The 19,721-nt window shown below is 52.7% G+C and overlaps 10 non-coding genes across 10 annotated transcripts; all 10 read left to right on the top strand.

The window, feature by feature from the left end:
- The first annotated feature begins 23 nt into the window (after positions 1-23).
- trnay-gua (transfer RNA tyrosine (anticodon GUA)) lies at positions 24-115 on the top strand. Its single transcript is given in 2 exon segments — positions 24-60; positions 80-115. It is a non-coding gene; the product is annotated as a tRNA-Tyr (tRNA).
- A 3,661-nt stretch (positions 116-3,776) lies between these two features.
- Positions 3,777-3,868, top strand: trnay-gua (transfer RNA tyrosine (anticodon GUA)). The gene is given in 2 exon segments: positions 3,777-3,813; positions 3,833-3,868. It is a non-coding gene; the product is annotated as a tRNA-Tyr (tRNA).
- A 1,159-nt stretch (positions 3,869-5,027) lies between these two features.
- Positions 5,028-5,120, top strand: trnay-gua (transfer RNA tyrosine (anticodon GUA)). Its single transcript has 2 exons — positions 5,028-5,064; positions 5,085-5,120. It is a non-coding gene; the product is annotated as a tRNA-Tyr (tRNA).
- A 2,402-nt stretch (positions 5,121-7,522) lies between these two features.
- trnay-gua (transfer RNA tyrosine (anticodon GUA)) lies at positions 7,523-7,614 on the top strand. Its single transcript is given in 2 exon segments — positions 7,523-7,559; positions 7,579-7,614. It is a non-coding gene; the product is annotated as a tRNA-Tyr (tRNA).
- A 1,159-nt stretch (positions 7,615-8,773) lies between these two features.
- Positions 8,774-8,865, top strand: trnay-gua (transfer RNA tyrosine (anticodon GUA)). Its single transcript is given in 2 exon segments — positions 8,774-8,810; positions 8,830-8,865. It is a non-coding gene; the product is annotated as a tRNA-Tyr (tRNA).
- A 2,412-nt stretch (positions 8,866-11,277) lies between these two features.
- Positions 11,278-11,369, top strand: trnay-gua (transfer RNA tyrosine (anticodon GUA)). Its single transcript is given in 2 exon segments — positions 11,278-11,314; positions 11,334-11,369. It is a non-coding gene; the product is annotated as a tRNA-Tyr (tRNA).
- Positions 11,370-11,912: 543 nt separating this feature from the next.
- trnaa-agc (transfer RNA alanine (anticodon AGC)) lies at positions 11,913-11,985 on the top strand. Its single transcript has one exon. It is a non-coding gene; the product is annotated as a tRNA-Ala (tRNA).
- A 1,794-nt stretch (positions 11,986-13,779) lies between these two features.
- On the top strand, positions 13,780-13,871 carry trnay-gua (transfer RNA tyrosine (anticodon GUA)). Its single transcript is given in 2 exon segments — positions 13,780-13,816; positions 13,836-13,871. It is a non-coding gene; the product is annotated as a tRNA-Tyr (tRNA).
- Positions 13,872-18,785: 4,914 nt separating this feature from the next.
- trnay-gua (transfer RNA tyrosine (anticodon GUA)) lies at positions 18,786-18,877 on the top strand. Its single transcript is given in 2 exon segments — positions 18,786-18,822; positions 18,842-18,877. It is a non-coding gene; the product is annotated as a tRNA-Tyr (tRNA).
- Positions 18,878-19,420: 543 nt separating this feature from the next.
- Positions 19,421-19,493, top strand: trnaa-agc (transfer RNA alanine (anticodon AGC)). The gene has a single exon. It is a non-coding gene; the product is annotated as a tRNA-Ala (tRNA).
- The last annotated feature ends 228 nt before the right edge of the window (positions 19,494-19,721 follow it).

Below are 19,721 nucleotides of genomic sequence, written 5' to 3'. Positions count from 1 at the left end.
AACAAAAGCACCTTTGCCGCTTCCCTTCGATAGCTCAGCTGGTAGAGCGGAGGACTGTAGTGGAATATAAAGCAAAGTCATCCTTAGGTCGCTGGTTCAATTCCGGCTCGAAGGAGCTCGCGTGCTTTTGCAGTAAGCGGGTGGTAAGCAGCATTTCGCTCAAAGCTCCTCTCTTCACTTTATAGTGCATCATGTTGCCACGAAGGCACAAGACACCTCTTTTTCTTGTCTCGAACTTTAATGCTCTCTGCGTCCACCAGCACACAGCTGTTTTGCTTGAGCATTTGTGTCTGCTCACCAGCAGGGAGTGCCATTGAGCAGCAACACTTTGAAACACTCAGCACTCACTTTCAGGCAAAAGAAGTCGTCTATCAGTCAGACAGCGCTCTCGGCTGCTCCCTCACGCTCGGGACGGCCGCCACTTTCCGCTCACCTCGCTTCCCTGCCGCAGTCTCGGGATCTTCTCGGCTTCTTTCATCGTTGCTGTGGCTTCACGCCCTACTGCTGCTCGGCAACGCCGATTGGAGCAAAGTATTTAATGAAGTCAAGGAGTGGGCCGATCCTCAAGCAGGATTTCTCTGCCGGTCGCGGAGCAGCGTGGCGGCGAGTGCGAAGAGGCTACTGAGGAGCAAACTAAAGCACCATGCACAAAGCGACCGGGGAATTAGCTCAAATGGTAGAGCGCTCGCTTAGCATGTGAGAGGTAGCGGGATCGATGCCCGCATTCTCCACTTTCCTTTTGGCTTAGAGCAATTATTCAGAACGAAATGGGCTCTCGCGTCACTGAACCCCTGTCAGACGGGAAAAACGGACAGCAAATCTTTTTCTGCCATGTCGTCAGCAAGATTTCTTGCTTTTCACATCCAGCAAAGGTGAGAGAAGCCCAAAAAACGACTTTGCCAGCACTGACGCCTTCTCCGAAGATTCAACGCAGGATCTTCGCATTAGGAGACTGACGTGCTGCCTGCTGCGCTGAGAAGGCACTTGCCATGCAAGCGGCCAGGCAGCGCTGCCATGTGGGGCATCTTGCAAGGTGTTTACATTTATAACGCGCTGTTTGCAAAAAACTCCGAGCCAGATAGGAGTCAAACCTACAATCTTCTGATTTGTAGTCAGACGCGTTATCCAGGCTGTGGAGAGTAGCTGGCAGCTCACAGTCCCACCAACGCTGCGGCACGAGCAGGTACCGATGACGCGCACGTGACTCCGCCAGGCCAGAAGCGTCAAAATGCGCACGGCAAACTATCGGCAAACAAAAGCACCTTTGCCGCTTCCCTTTGAAAGCTCAGCTGGTAGAGCGGAGGACTGTAGTGGAATACAAAGCAAAGTCATCCTTCGGTCGCTGGTTCAATTCCGGCTCGAAGGAGCTCGCGTGCTTTTGCAGTAAGCGGGTGGTAAGCAGCATTTCGCTCAAAGCTCCTCTCTTCACTTTATAGTGCATCATGTTGCCACGAAGGCACAAGACACCTCTTTTTCTTGTCTCGAACTTTAATGCTCTCTACGTCCACCAGCACACAGCTGTTTTGCTTGAGCATTTGTGTCTGCTCACCAGCAGGGAGTGCCATTGAGCAGCCACACTTTGAAACACTCAGCACTCACTTTCAGGCAAAAGAAGTCGTCTATCAGTCAGACAGCGCTCTCGGCTGCTCCCTCACGCTCGGGACGGCCGCCACTTTCCGCTCACCTCGCTTCCCTGCCGCAGTCTCGGGATCTTCTCGGCTTCTTTCATCGTTGCTGTGGCTTCACGTCCTACTGCTGCTCGGCAACGCCGATTGGAGCAAAGTATTTAATGAAGTCAAGGAGTGGGCCGATCCTCAAGCAGGATTTCTCTGCCGGTCGCGGAGCAGCGTGGCGGCGAGTGCGAAGAGGCTACTGAGGAGCAAACTAAAGCACCATGCACAAAGCGACCGGGGAATTAGCTCAAATGGTAGAGCGCTCGCTTAGCATGTGAGAGGTAGCGGGATCGATGCCCGCATTCTCCACTTTCCTTTTGGCTTAGAGCAATTATTCAGAACGAAATGGGCTCTCGCGTCACTGAACCCCTGTCAGACGGGAAAAACGGACAGCAAATCTTTTTCTGCCATGTCGTCAGCAAGATTTCTTGCTTTTCACATCCAGCAAAGGTGAGAGAAGCCCAAAAAACGACTTTGCCAGCACTGACGCCTTCTCCGAAGATTCAACGCAGGATCTTCGCATTAGGAGACTGACGTGCTGCCTGCTGCGCTGAGAAGGCACTTGCCATGCAAGCGGCCAGGCAGCGCTGCCATGTGGGGCATCTTGCAAGGTGTTTACATTTATAACGCGCTGTTTGCAAAAAACTCCGAGCCAGATAGGAGTCAAACCTACAATCTTCTGATTTGTAGTCAGACGCGTTATCCAGGCTGTGGAGAGTAGCTGGCAGCTCACAGTCCCACCAACGCTGCGGCACGAGCAGGTACCGATGACGCGCACGTGACTCCGCCAGGCCAGAAGCGTCAAAATGCGCACGGCAAACTATCGGCAAACAAAAGCACCTTTGCTGCTTCCCTTTGAAAGCTCAGCTGGTAGAGCGGAGGACTGTAGTGGAATACAAAGCAAAGTCATCCTTCGGTCGCTGGTTCAATTCCGGCTCGAAGGAGCTCGCGTGCTTTTGCAGTAAGCGGGTGGTAAGCAGCATTTCGCTCAAAGCTCCTCTCTTCACTTTATAGTGCATCATGTTGCCACGAAGGCACAAGACACCTCTTTTTCTTGTCTCGAACTTTAATGCTCTCTACGTCCACCAGCACACAGCTGTTTTGCTTGAGCATTTGTGTCTGCTCACCAGCAGGGAGTGCCATTGAGCAGCCACACTTTGAAACACTCAGCACTCACTTTCAGGCAAAAGAAGTCGTCTATCAGTCAGACAGCGCTCTCGGCTGCTCCCTCACACTCGGGACGGCCGCCACTTTCCGCTCACCTCGCTTCCCTGCCGCAGTCTCGGGATCTTCTCGGCTTCTTTCATCGTTGCTGTGGCTTCACGTCCTACTGCTGCTCGGCAACGCCGATTGGAGCAAAGTATTTAATGAAGTCAAGGAGTGGGCCGATCCTCAAGCAGGATTTCTCTGCCGGTCGCGGAGCAGCGTGGCGGCGAGTGCGAAGAGGCTACTGAGGAGCAAACTAAAGCACTATGCACAAAGCGACCGGGGAATTAGCTCAAATGGTAGAGCGCTCGCTTAGCATGTGAGAGGTAGCGGGATCGATGCCCGCATTCTCCACTTTCCTTTTGGCTTAGAGCAATTATTCAGAACGAAATGGGCTCTCGCGTCACTGAACCCCTGTCAGACGGGAAAAACGGACAGCAAATCTTTTTCTGCCATGTCGTCAGCAAGATTTCTTGCTTTTCACATCCAGCAAAGGTGAGAGAAGCCCAAAAAACGACTTTGCCAGCACTGACGCCTTCTCCGAAGATTCAACTCAGGATCTTCGCATTAGGAGACTGACGTGCTGCCTGCTGCGCTGAGAAGGCACTTGCCATGCAAGCGGCCAGGCAGCGCTGCCATGTGGGGCATCTTGCAAGGTGTTTACATTTATAACGCGCTGTTTGCAAAAAACTCCGAGCCAGATAGGAGTCAAACCTACAATCTTCTGATTTGTAGTCAGACGCGTTATCCAGGCTGTGGAGAGTAGCTGGCAGCTCACAGTCCCACCAACGCTGCGGCACGAGCAGGTACCGATGACGCGCACGTGACTCCGCCAGGCCAGAAGCGTCAAAATGCGCACGGCAAACTATCGGCAAACAAAAGCACCTTTGCCGCTTCCCTTCGATAGCTCAGCTGGTAGAGCGGAGGACTGTAGTGGAATACAAAGCAAAGTCATCCTTAGGTCGCTGGTTCAATTCCGGCTCGAAGGAGCTCGCGTGCTTTTGCAGTAAGCGGGTGGTAAGCAGCATTTCGCTCAAAGCTCCTCTCTTCACTTTATAGTGCATCATGTTGCCACGAAGGCACAAGACACCTCTTTTTCTTGTCTCGAACTTTAATGCTCTCTGCGTCCACCAGCACACAGCTGTTTTGCTTGAGCATTTGTGTCTGCTCACCAGCAGGGAGTGCCATTGAGCAGCAACACTTTGAAACACTCAGCACTCACTTTCAGGCAAAAGAAGTCGTCTATCAGTCAGACAGCGCTCTCGGCTGCTCCCTCACGCTCGGGACGGGCGCCACTTTCCGCTCACCTCGCTTCCCTGCCGCAGTCTCGGGGTCTTCTCGGCTTCTTTCATCGTTGCTGTGGCTTCACGTCCTACTGCTGCTCGGCAACGCCGATTGGAGCAAAGTATTTAATGAAGTCAAGGAGTGGGCCAATCCTCAAGCAGGATTTCTCTGCCGGTCGCGGAGCTGCGTGGCGGCGAGTGCGAAGAGGCTACTGAGGAGCAAACTAAAGCACCATGCACAAAGCGACCGGGGAATTAGCTCAAATGGTAGAGCGCTCGCTTAGCATGTGAGAGGTAGCGGGATCGATGCCCGCATTCTCCACTTTCCTTTTGGCTTAGAGCAATTATTCAGAACGAAATGGGCTCTCGCGTCACTGAACCCCTGTCAGACGGGAAAAACGGACAGCAAATCTTTTTCTGCCATGTCGTCAGCAAGATTTCTTGCTTTTCACATCCAGCAAAGGTGAGAGAAGCCCAAAAAACGACTTTGCCAGCACTGACGCCTTCTCCGAAGATTCAACTCAGGATCTTCGCATTAGGAGACTGACGTGCTGCCTGCTGCGCTGAGAAGGCACTTGCCATGCAAGCGGCCAGGCAGCGCTGCCATGTGGGGCATCTTGCAAGGTGTTTACATTTATAACGCGCTGTTTGCAAAAAACTCCGAGCCAGATAGGAGTCAAACCTACAATCTTCTGATTTGTAGTCAGACGCGTTATCCAGGCTGTGGAGAGTAGCTGGCAGCTCACAGTCCCACCAACGCTGCGGCACGAGCAGGTACCGATGACGCGCACGTGACTCCGCCAGGCCAGAAGCGTCAAAATGCGCACGGCAAACTATCGGCAAACAAAAGCACCTTTGCAGCTTCCCTTCGATAGCTCAGCTGGTAGAGCGGAGGACTGTAGTGGAATACCAAAGCAAAGTCATCCTTAGGTCGCTGGTTCAATTCCGGCTCGAAGGAGCTCGCGTGCTTTTGCAGTAAGCGGGTGGTAAGCAGCATTTCGCTCAAAGCTCCTCTCTTCACTTTATAGTGCATCATGTTGCCACGAAGGCACAAGACACCTCTTTTTCTTGTCTCGAACTTTAATGCTCTCTGCGTCCACCAGCACACAGCTGTTTTGCTTGAGCATTTGTGTCTGCTCACCAGCAGGGAGTGCCATTGAGCAGCAACACTTTGAAACACTCAGCACTCACTTTCAGGCAAAAGAAGTCGTCTATCAGTCAGACAGCGCTCTCGGCTGCTCCCTCACGCTCGGGACGGCCGCCACTTTCCGCTCACCTCACTTCCCTGCCGCAGTCTCGGGATCTTCTCTGCTTCTTTCATCGTTGCTGTGGCTTCACGCCCTACTGCTGCTCGGCAACGCCGATTGGAGCAAAGTATTTAATGAAGTCAAGGAGTGGGCCGATCCTCAAGCAGGATTTCTCTGCCGGTCGCGTGGCGGCGAGTGCGAAGAGGCTACTGAGGAGCAAACTAAAGCACTCTACAGAAAGCGACCGGGGAATTAGCTCAAATGGTAGAGCGCTCGCTTAGCATGTGAGAGGTAGCGGGATCGATGCCCGCATTCTCCACTTTCCTTTTGGCTTAGAGCAATTATTCAGAACGAAATGGGCTCTCGCGTCACTGAACCCCTGTCAGACGGGAAAAACGGACAGCAAATCTTTTTCTGCCATGTCGTCAGCAAGATTTCTTGCTTTTCACATCCAGCAAAGGTGAGAGAAGCCCAAAGAACGACTTTGCCAGCACTGACGCCTTCTCCGAAGATTCAACTCAGGATCTTCGCATTAGGAGACTGACGTGCTGCCTGCTGCGCTGAGAAGGCACTTGCCATGCAAGCGGCCAGGCAGCGCTGCCATGTGGGGCATCTTGCAAGGTGTTTACATTTATAACGCGCTGTTTGCAAAAAACTCCGAGCCAGATAGGAGTCAAACCTACAATCTTCTGATTTGTAGTCAGACGCGTTATCCAGGCTGTGGAGAGTAGCTGGCAGCTCACAGTCCCACCAACGCTGCGGCACGAGCAGGTACCGATGACGCGCACGTGACTCCGCCAGGCCAGAAGCGTCAAAATGCGCACGGCAAACTATCGGCAAACAAAAGCACCTTTGCCGCTTCCCTTCGATAGCTCAGCTGGTAAAGCGGAGGACTGTAGTGGAATACAAAGCAAAGTCATCCTTAGGTCGCTGGTTCAATTCCAGCTCGAAGAAGCTCGCGTGCTTTTGCAGTAAGCGGGTGGTAAGCAGCATTTCGCTCAAAGCTCCTCTCTTCACTTTATAGTGCATCATGTTGCCACGAAGGCACAAGACACCTCTTTTTCTTGTCTCGAACTTTAATGCTCTCTGCGTCCACCAGCACACAGCTGTTTTGCTTGAGCATTTGTGTCTGCTCACCAGCAGGGAGTGCCATTGAGCAGCCACACTTTGAAACACTCAGCACTCACTTTCAGGCAAAAGAAGTCGTCTATCAGTCAGACAGCGCTCTCGGCTGCTCCCTCACGCTCGGGACGGCCGCCACTTTCCGCTCACCTCGCTTCCCTGCCGCAGTCTCGGGATCTTCTCGGCTTCTTTCATCGTTGCTGTGGCTTCACGTCCTACTGCTGCTCGGCAACGCCGATTGGAGCAAAGTATTTAATGAAGTCAAGGAGTGGGCCGATCCTCAAGCAGGATTTCTCTGCCGGTCGCGGAGCAGCGTGGCGGCGAGTGCGAAGAGGCTACTGAGGAGCAAACTATAGCACCATGCACAAAACGGCCGGGGAATTAGCTCAAATGGTAGAGCGCTCGCTTAGCATGTGAGAGGTAGCGGGATCGATGCCCGCATTCTCCACTTTCCTTTTGGCTTAGAGCAATTATTCAGAACGAAATGGGCTCTCGCGTCACTGAACCCCTGTCAGACGGGAAAAACGGACAGCAAATCTTTTTCTGCCATGTCGTCAGCAAGATTTCTTGCTTTTCACATCCAGCAAAGGTGAGAGAAGCCCAAAAAACGACATTGCCAGCACTGACGCCTTCTCCGAAGATTCAACTCAGGATCTTCGCATTAGGAGACTGACGTGCTGCCTGCTGCGCTGAGAAGGCACTTGCCATGCAAGCGGCCAGGCAGCGCTGCCATGTGGGGCATCTTGCAAGGTGTTTACATTTATAACGCGCTGTTTGCAAAAAACTCCGAGCCAGATAGGAGTCAAACCTACAATCTTCTGATTTGTAGTCAGACGCGTTATCCAGGCTGTGGAGAGTAGCTGGCAGCTCACAGTCCCACCAACGCTGCGGCACGAGCAGGTACCGATGACGCGCACGTGACTCCGCCAGGCCAGAAGCGTCAAAATGCGCACGGCAAACTATCGGCAAACAAAAGCACTTTTGCCGCTTCCCTTCGATAGCTCAGCTGGTAGAGCGGAGGACTGTAGTGGAATATAAAGCAAAGTCATCCTTAGGTCGCTGGTTCAATTCCGGCTCGAAGGAGCTCGCGTGCTTTTGCAGTAAGCGGGTGGTAAGCAGCATTTCGCTCAAAGCTCCTCTCTTCACTTTATAGTGCATCATGTTGCCACGAAGGCACAAGACACCTCTTTTTCTTGTCTCGAACTTTAATGCTCTCTGCGTCCACCAGCACACAGCTGTTTTGCTTGAGCATTTGTGTCTGCTCACCAGCAGGGAGTGCCATTGAGCAGCAACACTTTGAAACACTCAGCACTCACTTTCAGGCAAAAGAAGTCGTCTATCAGTCAGACAGCGCTCTCGGCTGCTCCCTCACGCTCGGGACGGCCGCCACTTTCCGCTCACCTCGCTTCCCTGCCGCAGTCTCGGGATCTTCTCGGCTTCTTTCATCGTTGCTGTGGCTTCACGCCCTACTGCTGCTCGGCAACGCCGATTGGAGCAAAGTATTTAATGAAGTCAAGGAGTGGGCCGATCCTCAAGCAGGATTTCTCTGCCGGTCGCGGAGCAGCGTGGCGGCAAGTGCGAAGAGGCTACTGAGGAGCAAACTAAAGCACCATGCACAAAGCGACCGGGGAATTAGCTCAAATGGTAGAGCGCTCGCTTAGCATGTGAGAGGTAGCGGGATCGATGCCCGCATTCTCCACTTTCCTTTTGGCTTAGAGCAATTATTCAGAACGAAATGGGCTCTCGCGTCACTGAACCCCTGTCAGACGGGAAAAACGGACAGCAAATCTTTTTCTGCCATGTCGTCAGCAAGATTTCTTGCTTTTCACATCCAGCAAAGGTGAGAGAAGCCCAAAAAACGACTTTGCCAGCACTGACGCCTTCTCCGAAGATTCAACTCAAGATCTTCGCATTAGGAGACTGACGTGCTGCCTGCTGCGCTGAGAAGGCACTTGCCATGCAAGCGGCCAGGCAGCGCTGCCATGAAGGGCATCTTGCAAGGTGTTTACATTTATAACGCGCTGTTTGCAAAAAACTCCGACCCAGATAGGAGTCAAACCTACAATCTTCTGATTTGTAGTCAGACGCGTTATCCAGGCTGTGGAGAGTAGCTGGCAGCTCACAGTCCCACCAACGCTGCGGCACGAGCAGGTACCGATGACGCGCACGTGACTCCGCCAGGCCAGAAGCGTCAAAATGCGCACGGCAAACTATCGGCAAACAAAAGCACCTTTGCCGCTTCCCTTCGATAGCTCAGCTGGTAGAGCGGAGGACTGTAGTGGAATACAAAGCAAAGTCATCCTTAGGTCGCTGGTTCAATTCCGGCTCGAAGGAGCTCGCGTGCTTTTGCAGTAAGCGGGTGGTAAGCAGCATTTCGCTTAAAGCGCCTCTCTTCACTTTATAGTGCATCATGTTGCCACAAAGGCACAAGACACCTCTTTTTCTTGTCTCGAACTTTAATGCTCTCTGCGTCCACCAGCACACAGCTGTTTTGCTTGAGCATTTGTGTCTGCTCACCAGCAGGGAGTGCCATTGAGCAGCAACACTTTGAAACACTCAGCACTCACTTTCAGGCAAAAGAAGTCGTCTATCAGTCAGACAGCGCTCTCGGCTGCTCCCTCACGCTCGGGACGGCCGCCACTTTCCGCTCACCTCGCTTCCCTGCCGCAGTCTCGGGGTCTTCTCGGCTTCTTTCATCGTTGCTGTGGCTTCACGTCCTACTGCTGCTCGGCAACGCCGATTGGAGCAAAGTATTTAATGAAGTCAAGGAGTGGGCCAATCCTCAAGCAGGATTTCTCTGCCGGTCGCAGAGCTGCGTGGCGGCGAGTGCGAAGAGGCTACTGAGGAGCAAACTAAAGCACCATGCACAAAGCGACCGGGGAATTAGCTCAAATGGTAGAGCGCTCGCTTAGCATGTGAGAGGTAGCGGGATCGATGCCCGCATTCTCCACTTTCCTTTTGGCTTAGAGCAATTATTCAGAACGAAATGGGCTCTCGCGTCACTGAACCCCTGTCAGACGGGAAAAACGGACAGCAAATCTTTTTCTGCCATGTCGTCAGCAAGATTTCTTGCTTTTCACATCCAGCAAAGGTGAGAGAAGCCCAAAAAACGACTTTGCCAGCACTGACGCCTTCTCCGAAGATTCAACTCAGGATCTTCGCATTAGGAGACTGACGTGCTGCCTGCTGCGCTGAGAAGGCACTTGCCATGCAAGCGGCCAGGCAGCGCTGCCATGTAGGGCATCTTGCAAAGTGTTTACATTTATAACGCGCTGTTTGCAAAAAACTCCGAGCCAGATAGGAGTCAAACCTACAATCTTCTGATTTGTAGTCAGACGCGTTATCCAGGCTGTGGAGAGTAGCTGGCAGCTCACAGTCCCACCAACGCTGCGGCACGAGCAGGTACCGATGACGCGCACGTGACTCCGCCAGGCCAGAAGCGTCAAAATGCGCACGGCAAACTATCGGCAAACAAAAGCACCTTTGCCGCTTACCTTCGATAGCTCAGCTGGTAGAGCAGAGGACTGTAGTGGATATACCAAAGCAAAGTCATCCTTAGGTCGCTGGTTCAATTCTGGCTCGAAGGAGCTCGCGTGCTTTTGCAGTAAGCGGGTGGTAAGCAGCATTTCGCTCAAAGCTCCTCTCTTCACTTTATAGTGCATCATGTTGCCACGAAGGCACAAGACACCTCTTTTTCTTGTCTCGAACTTTAATGCTCTCTGCGTCCACCAGCACACAGCTGTTTTGCTTGAGCATTTGTGTCTGCTAACCAGCAGGGAGTGCCATTGAGCAGCAACACTTTGAAACACTCAGCACTCACTTTCAGGCAAAAGAAGTCGTCTATCAGTCAGACAGCGCTCTCGGCTGCTCCCTCACGCTCGGGACGGCCGCCACTTTCCGCTCACCTCACTTCCCTGCCGCAGTCTCGGGATCTTCTCGGCTTCTTTCATCGTTGCTGTGGCTTCACGCCCTACTGCTGCTCGGCAACGCCGATTGGAGCAAAGTATTTAATGAAGTCAAGGAGTGGGCCGATCCTCAAGCAGGATTTCTCTGCCGGTCGCGGAGCAGCGTGGCGGCGAGTGCGAAGAGGCTACTGAGGAGCAAACTAAAGCACCATGCACAAAGCGACCGGGGAATTAGCTCAAATGGTAGAGCGCTCGCTTAGCATGTGAGAGGTAGCGGGATCGATGCCTGCATTCTCCACTTTCCTTTTGGCTTAGAGCAATTATTCAGAACGAAATGGGCTCTCGCGTCACTGAACCCCTGTCAGACGGGAAAAACGGACAGCAAATCTTTTTCTGCCATGTCGTCAGCAAGATTTCTTGCTTTTCACATCCAGCAAAGGTGAGAGAAGCCCAAAAAACGACTTTGCCAGCACTGACGCCTTCTCCGAAGATTCAACTCAGGATCTTCGCATTAGGAGACTGACGTGCTGCCTGCTGCGCTGAGAAGGCACTTGCCATGCAAGCGGCCAGGCAGCGCTGCCATGTGGGGCATCTTGCAAGGTGTTTACATTTATAACGCGCTGTTTGCAAAAAACTCCGAGCCAGATAGGAGTCAAACCTACAATCTTCTGATTTGTAGTCAGACGCGTTATCCAGGCTGTGGAGAGTAGCTGGCAGCTCACAGTCCCACCAACGCTGCGGCACGAGCAGGTACCGATGACGCGCACGTGACTCCGCCAGGCCAGAAGCGTCAAAATGCGCACGGCAAACTATCGGCAAACAAAAGCACTTTTGTCGCTTCCCTTCGATAGCTCAGCTGGTAGAGCGGAGGACTGTAGTGGAATACAAAGCAAAGTCATCCTTAGGTCGCTGGTTCAATTCCGGCTCGAAGGAGCTCGCGTGCTTTTGCAGTAAGCGGGTGGTAAGCAGCATTTCGCTCAAAGCTCTTCTCTTCACTTTATAGTGCATCATGTTGCCACGAAGGCACAAGACACCTCTTTTTCTTGTCTCGAACTTTAATGCTCTCTGCGTCCACCAGCACACAGCTGTTTTGCTTGAGCATTTGTGTCTGCTCACCAGCAGGGAGTGCCATTGAGCAGCAACACTTTGAAACACTCAGCACTCACTTTCAGGCAAAAGAAGTCGCCTATCAGTCAGACAGCGCTCTCGGCTGCTCCCTCACGCTCGGGACGGCCGCCACTTTCCGCTCACCTCGCTTCCCTGCCGCAGTCTCGGGATCTTCTCGGCTTCTTTCATCGTTGCTGTGGCTTCACGTCCTACTGCTGCTCGGCAACGCCGATTGGAGCAAAGTATTTAATGAAGTCAAGGAGTGGGCCGATCCTCAAGCAGGATTTCTCTGCCGGTCGCGGAGCAGCGTGGCGGCGAGTGCGAAGAGGCTACTGAGGAGCAAACTAAAGCACCATGCACAAAGCGACCGGGGAATTAGCTCAAATGGTAGAGCGCTCGCTTAGCATGTGAGAGGTGGCGGGATCGATGCCCGCATTCTCCACTTTCCTTTTGGCTTAGAGCAATTATTCAGAACGAAATGGGCTCTCGCGTCACTGAACCCCTGTCAGACGGGAAAAACGGACAGCAAATCTTTTTCTGCCATGTCGTCAGCAAGATTTCTTGCTTTTCACATCCAGCAAAGGTGAGAGAAGCCCAAAAAACAACTTTGCCAGCACTGACGCCTTCTCCGAAGATTCAACTCAGGATCTTCGCATTAGGAGACTGACGTGCTGCCTGCTGCGCTGAGAAGGCACTTGCCATGCAAGCGGCCAGGCAGCGCTGCCATGTGGGGCATCTTGCAAGGTGTTTACATTTATAACGCGCTGTTTGCAAAAAACTCCGAGCCAGATAGGAGTCAAACCTACAATCTTCTGATTTGTAGTCAGACGCGTTATCCAGGCTGTGGAGAGTAGCTGGCAGCTCACAGTCCCACCAACGCTGCGGCACGAGCAGGTACCGATGACGCGCACGTGACTCCGCCAGGCCAGAAGCGTCAAAATGCGCACGGCAAACTATCGGCAAACAAAAACACCTTTGCCGCTTCCCTTCGATAGCTCAGCTGGTAAAGCGGAGGACTGTAGTGGAATACAAAGCAATGTCATCCTTAGGTCGCTGGTTCAATTCCGGCTCGAAGAAGCTCGCGTGCTTTTGCAGTAAGCGGGTGGTAAGCAGCATTTCGCTCAAAGCTCCTCTCTTCACTTTATAGTGCATCATGTTGCCACGAAGGCACAAGACACCTCTTTTTCTTGTCTCGAACTTTAATGCTCTCTGCGTCCACCAGCACACAGCTGTTTTGCTTGAGCATTTGTGTCTGCTCACCAGCAGGGAGTGCCATTGAGCAGCCACACTTTGAAACACTCAGCACTCACTTTCAGGCAAAAGAAGTCGTCTATCAGTCAGACAGCGCTCTCGGCTGCTCCCTCACGCTCGGGACGGCCGCCACTTTCCGCTCACCTCGCTTCCCTGCCGCAGTCTCGGGATCTTCTCGGCTTCTTTCATCGTTGCTGTGGCTTCACGTCCTACTGCTGCTCGGCAACGCCGATTGGAGCAAAGTATTTAATGAAGTCAAGGAGTGGGCCGATCCTCAAGCAGGATTTCTCTGCCGGTCGCGGAGCAGCGTGGCGGCGAGTGCGAAGAGGCTACTGAGGAGCAAACTATAGCACCATGCACAAAACGGCCGGGGAATTAGCTCAAATGGTAGAGCGCTCGCTTAGCATGTGAGAGGTAGCGGGATCGATGCCCGCATTCTCCACTTTCCTTTTGGCTTAGAGCAATTATTCAGAACGAAATGGGCTCTCGCGTCACTGAACCCCTGTCAGACGGGAAAAACGGACAGCAAATCTTTTTCTGCCATGTCGTCAGCAAGATTTCTTGCTTTTCACATCCAGCAAAGGTGAGAGAAGCCCAAAAAACGACATTGCCAGCACTGACGCCTTCTCCGAAGATTCAACTCAGGATCTTCGCATTAGGAGACTGACGTGCTGCCTGCTGCGCTGAGAAGGCACTTGCCATGCAAGCGGCCAGGCAGCGCTGCCATGTGGGGCATCTTGCAAGGTGTTTACATTTATAACGCGCTGTTTGCAAAAAACTCCGAGCCAGATAGGAGTCAAACCTACAATCTTCTGATTTGTAGTCAGACGCATTATCCAGGCTGTGGAGAGTAGCTGGCAGCTCACAGTCCCACCAACGCTGCGGCACGAGCAGGTACCGATGACGCGCACGTGACTCCGCCAGGCCAGAAGCGTCAAAATGCGCACGGCAAACTATCGGCAAACAAAAGCACCTTTGCCGCTTCCCTTCGATAGCTCAGCTGGTAGAGCGGAGGACTGTAGTGGAATACAAAGCAAAGTCATCCTTAGGTCGCTGGTTCAATTCCGGCTCGAAGGAGCTCGCGTGCTTTTGCAGTAAGCGGGTGGTAAGCAGCATTTCGCTCAAAGCGCCTCTCTTCACTTTATAGTGCATCATGTTGCCACAAAGGCACAAGACACCTCTTTTTCTTGTCTCGAACTTTAATGCTCTCTGCGTCCACCAGCACACAGCTGTTTTGCTTGAGCATTTGTGTCTGCTCACCAGCAGGGAGTGCCATTGAGCAGCAACACTTTGAAACACTCAGCACTCACTTTCAGGCAAAAGAAGTCGTCTATCAGTCAGACAGCGCTCTCGGCTGCTCCCTCACGCTCGGGATGGCCGCCACTTTCCGCTCACCTCGCTTCCCTGCCGCAGTCTCGGGGTCTTCTCGGCTTCTTTCATCATTGCTGTGGCTTCACGTCCTACTGCTGCTCGGCAACGCCGATTGGAGCAAAGTATTTAATGAAGTCAAGGAGTGGGCCAATCCTCAAGCAGGATTTCTCTGCCGGTCGCAGAGCTGCGTGGCGGCGAGTGCGAAGAGGCTACTGAGGAGCAAACTAAAGCACCATGCACAAAGCGACCGGGGAATTAGCTCAAATGGTAGAGCGCTCGCTTAGCATGTGAGAGGTAGCGGGATCGATGCCCGCATTCTCCACTTTCCTTTTGGCTTAGAGCAATTATTCAGAACGAAATGGGCTCTCGCGTCACTGAACCCCTGTCAGACGGGAAAAACGGACAGCAAATCTTTTTCTGCCATGTCGTCAGCAAGATTTCTTGCTTTTCACATCCAGCAAAGGTGAGAGAAGCCCAAAAAACGACTTTGCCAGCACTGACGCCTTCTCCGAAGATTCAACTCAGGATCTTCGCATTAGGAGACTGACGTGCTGCCTGCTGCGCTGAGAAGGCACTTGCCATGCAAGCGGCCAGGCAGCGCTGCCATGTGGGGCATCTTGCAAGGTGTTTACATTTATAACGCGCTGTTTGCAAAAAACTCCGAGCCAGATAGGAGTCAAACCTACAATCTTCTGATTTGTAGTCAGACGCGTTATCCAGGCTGTGGAGAGTAGCTGGCAGCTCACAGTCCCACCAACGCTGCGGCACGAGCAGGTACCGATGACGCGCACGTGACTCCGCCAGGCCAGAAGCGTCAAAATGCGCACGGCAAACTATCGGCAAACAAACGCACCTTTGCCGCTTCCCTTCGATAGCTCAGCTGGTAGAGCGGAGGACTGTAGTGGAATATAAAGCAAAGTCATCCTTAGGTCGCTGGTTCAATTCCGGCTCAAAGGAGCTCGCGTGCTTTTGCAGTAAGCGGGTGGTAAGCAGCATTTCGCTCAAAGCTCCTCTCTTCACTTTATAGTGCATCATGTTGCCACGAAGGCACAAGACACCTCTTTTTCTTGTCTCGAACTTTAATGCTCTCTGCGTCCACCAGCACACAGCTGTTTTGCTTGAGCATTTGTGTCTGCTCACCAGCAGGGAGTGCCATTGAGCAGCAACACTTTGAAACACTCAGCACTCACTTTCAGGCAAAAGAAGTCGTCTATCAGTCAGACAGCGCTCTCGGCTGCTCCCTCACGCTCGGGACGGCCGCCACTTTCCGCTCACCTCGCTTCCCTGCCGCAGTCTCGGGATCTTCTCAGCTTCTTTCATCGTTGCTGTGGCTTCACGCCCTACTGCTGCTCGGCAACGCCGATTGGAGCAAATTATTTAATGAAGTCAAGGAGTGGGCCGATCCTCAAGCAGGATTTCTCTGCCGGTCGCGGAGCAGCGTGGCGGCGAGTGCGAAGAGGCTACTGAGGAGCAAACTAAAGCACCATGCACAAAGCGACCGGGGAATTAGCTCAAATGGTAGAGCGCTCGCTTAGCATGTGAGAGGTAGCGGGATCGATGCCCGCATTCTCCACTTTCCTTTTGGCTTAGAGCAATTATTCAGAACGAAATGGGCTCTCGCGTCACTGAACCCCTGTCAGACGGGAAAAACGGACAGCAAATCTTTTTCTGCCATGTCGTCAGCAAGATTTCTTGCTTTTCACATCCAGCAAAGGTGAGAGAAGCCCAAAAAACGACTTTGCCAGCACTGACGCCTTCTCCGAAGATTCAACTCAGGATCTTCGCATTAGGAGACTGACGTGCTGCCTGCTGCGCTGAGAAGGCACTTGCCATGCAAGCGGCCAGGCAGCGCTGCCATGTGGGGCATCTTGCAAGGTGTTTACATTTATAACGCGCTGTTTGCAAAAAACTCCGAGCCAGATAGGAGTCAAACCTACAATCTTCTGATTTGTAGTCAGACGCGTTATCCAGGCTGTGGAGAGTAGCTGGCAGCTCACAGTCCCACCAACGCTGCGGCACGAGCAGGTACCGATGACGCGCACGTGACTCCGCCAGGCCAGAAGCGTCAAAATGCGCACGGCAAACTATCGGCAAACAAAAGCACCTTTGCCGCTTCCCTTCGATAGCTCAGCTGGTAGAGCGGAGGACTGTAGTGCAATACAAAGCAAAGTCATCCTTAGGTCGCTGGTTCAATTCTGGCTCGAAGGAGCTCGTTTGCTTTTGCAGTAAGCGGGTGGTAAGCAGCATTTCGCTCAAAGCTCCTCTCTTCACTTTATAGTGCATCATGTTGCCACGAAGGCACAAGACACCTCTTTTTCTTGTCTCGAACTTTAATGCTCTCTGCGTCCACCAGCACACAGCTGTTTTGCTTGAGCATTTGTGTCTGCTCACCAGCAGGGAGTGCCATTGAGCAGCAACACTTTGAAACACTCAGCACTCACTTTCAGGCAAAAGAAGTCGCCTATCAGTCAGACAGCGCTCTCGGCTGCTCCCTCACGCTCGGGACGGCCGCCACTTTCCGCTCACCTCGCTTCCCTGCCGCAGTCTCGGGATCTTCTCGGCTTCTTTCATCGTTGCTGTGACTTCACGTCCTACTGCTGCTCAGCAACGCCGATTGGAGCAAAGTATTTAATGAAGTCAAGGCGTGGGCCAATCCTCAAGCAGGATTTCTCTGCCGGTCGCGGAGCTGCGTGGCGGCGAGTGCGAAGAGGCTACTGAGGAGCAAACTAAAGCACCATACACAAAGCGACCGGGGAATTAGCTCAAATGGTAGAGCGCTCGCTTAGCATGTGAGAGGTAGCGGGATCGATGCCCGCATTCTCCACTTTCCTTTTGGCTTAGAGCAATTATTCAGAACGAAATGGGCTCTCGCGTCACTGAACCCCTGTCAGACGGGAAAAACGGACAGCAAATCTTTTTCTGCCATGTCGTCAGCAAGATTTCTTGCTTTTCACATCCAGCAAAGGTGAGAGAAGCCCAAAAAACGACTTTGCCAGCACTGACGCCTTCTCCGAAGATTCAACTCAAGATCTTCGCATTAGGAGACTGACGTGCTGCCTGCTGCGCTGAGAAGGCACTTGCCATGCAAGCGGCCAGGCAGCGCTGCCATGTGGGGCATCTTGCAAGGTGTTTACATTTATAACGCGCTGTTTGCAAAAAACTCCGACCCAGATAGGAGTCAAACCTACAATCTTCTGATTTGTAGTCAGACGCGTTATCCAGGCTGTGGAGAGTAGCTGGCAGCTCACAGTCCCACCAACGCTGCGGCACGAGCAGGTACCGATGACGCGCACGTGACTCCGCCAGGCCAGAAGCGTCAAAATGCGCACGGCAAACTATCGGCAAACAAAAGCACCTTTGCCGCTTACCTTCGATAGCTCAGCTGGTAGAGCAGAGGACTGTAGTGGATATACCAAAGCAAAGTCATCCTTAGGTCGCTGGTTCAATTCTGGCTCGAAGGAGCTCGCGTGCTTTTGCAGTAAGCGGGTGGTAAGCAGCATTTCGCTCAAAGCTCCTCTCTTCACTTTATAGTGCATCATGTTGCCACGAAGGCACAAGACACCTCTTTTTCTTGTCTCGAACTTTAATGCTCTCTGCGTCCACCAGCACACAGCTGTTTTGCTTGAGCATTTGTGTCTGCTAACCAGCAGGGAGTGCCATTGAGCAGCAACACTTTGAAACACTCAGCACTCACTTTCAGGCAAAAGAAGTCGTCTATCAGTCAGACAGCGCTCTCGGCTGCTCCCTCACGCTCGGGACGGCCGCCACTTTCCGCTCACCTCACTTCCCTGCCGCAGTCTCGGGATCTTCTCGGCTTCTTTCATCGTTGCTGTGGCTTCACGCCCTACTGCTGCTCGGCAACGCCGATTGGAGCAAAGTATTTAATGAAGTCAAGGAGTGGGCCGATCCTCAAGCAGGATTTCTCTGCCGGTCGCGGAGCAGCGTGGCGGCGAGTGCGAAGAGGCTACTGAGGAGCAAACTAAAGCACCATGCACAAAGCGACCGGGGAATTAGCTCAAATGGTAGAGCGCTCGCTTAGCATGTGAGAGGTAGCGGGATCGATGCCTGCATTCTCCACTTTCCTTTTGGCTTAGAGCAATTATTCAGAACGAAATGGGCTCTCGCGTCACTGAACCCCTGTCAGACGGGAAAAACGGACAGCAAATCTTTTTCTGCCATGTCGTCAGCAAGATTTCTTGCTTTTCACATCCAGCAAAGGTGAGAGAAGCCCAAAAAACGACTTTGCCAGCACTGACGCCTTCTCCGAAGATTCAACTCAGGATCTTCGCATTAGGAGACTGACGTGCTGCCTGCTGCGCTGAGAAGGCACTTGCCATGCAAGCGGCCAGGCAGCGCTGCCATGTGGGGCATCTTGCAAGGTGTTTACATTTATAACGCGCTGTTTGCAAAAAACTCCGAGCCAGATAGGAGTCAAACCTACAATCTTCTGATTTGTAGTCAGACGCGTTATCCAGGCTGTGGAGAGTAGCTGGCAGCTCACAGTCCCACCAACGCTGCGGCACGAGCAGATACCGATGACGCGCACGTGACTCCGCCAGGCCAGAAGCGTCAAAATGCGCACGGCAAACTATCGGCAAACAAAAGCACTTTTGTCGCTTCCCTTCGATAGCTCAGCTGGTAGAGCGGAGGACTGTAGTGGAATACAAAGCAAAGTCATCCTTAGGTCGCTGGTTCAATTCCGGCTCGAAGGAGCTCGCGTGCTTTTGCAGTAAGCGGGTGGTAAGCAGCATTTCGCTCAAAGCTCTTCTCTTCACTTTATAGTGCATCATGTTGCCACGAAGGCACAAGACACCTCTTTTTCTTGTCTCGAACTTTAATGCTCTCTGCGTCCACCAGCACACAGCTGTTTTGCTTGAGCATTTGTGTCTGCTCACCAGCAGGGAGTGCCATTGAGCAGCAACACTTTGAAACACTCAGCACTCACTTTCAGGCAAAAGAAGTCGCCTATCAGTCAGACAGCGCTCTCGGCTGCTCCCTCACGCTCGGGACGGCCGCCACTTTCCGCTCACCTCGCTTCCCTGCCGCAGTCTCGGGATCTTCTCGGCTTCTTTCATCGTTGCTGTGGCTTCACGTCCTACTGCTGCTCGGCAACGCCGATTGGAGCAAAGTATTTAATGAAGTCAAGGAGTGGGCCGATCCTCAAGCAGGATTTCTCTGCCGGTCGCGGAGCAGCGTGGCGGCGAGTGCGAAGAGGCTACTGAGGAGCAAACTAAAGCACCATGCACAAAGCGACCGGGGAATTAGCTCAAATGGTAGAGCGCTCGCTTAGCATGTGAGAGGTGGCGGGATCGATGCCCGCATTCTCCACTTTCCTTTTGGCTTAGAGCAATTATTCAGAACGAAATGGGCTCTCGCGTCACTGAACCCCTGTCAGACGGGAAAAACGGACAGCAAATCTTTTTCTGCCATGTCGTCAGCAAGATTTCTTGCTTTTCACATCCAGCAAAGGTGAGAGAAGCCCAAAAAACAACTTTGCCAGCACTGACGCCTTCTCCGAAGATTCAACTCAGGATCTTCGCATTAGGAGACTGACGT

Source organism: Somniosus microcephalus, unplaced genomic scaffold, assembly GCF_052327205.1.
Source record: "Somniosus microcephalus isolate GS21.2 unplaced genomic scaffold, FLI_Smic_1.0 scaffold63, whole genome shotgun sequence".
Lineage (NCBI taxonomy): Eukaryota > Metazoa > Chordata > Chondrichthyes > Squaliformes > Somniosidae > Somniosus > Somniosus microcephalus.
Note: the sequence above shows the minus strand (reverse complement) of the source record. Positions and strands in the feature narration are given on the sequence as shown.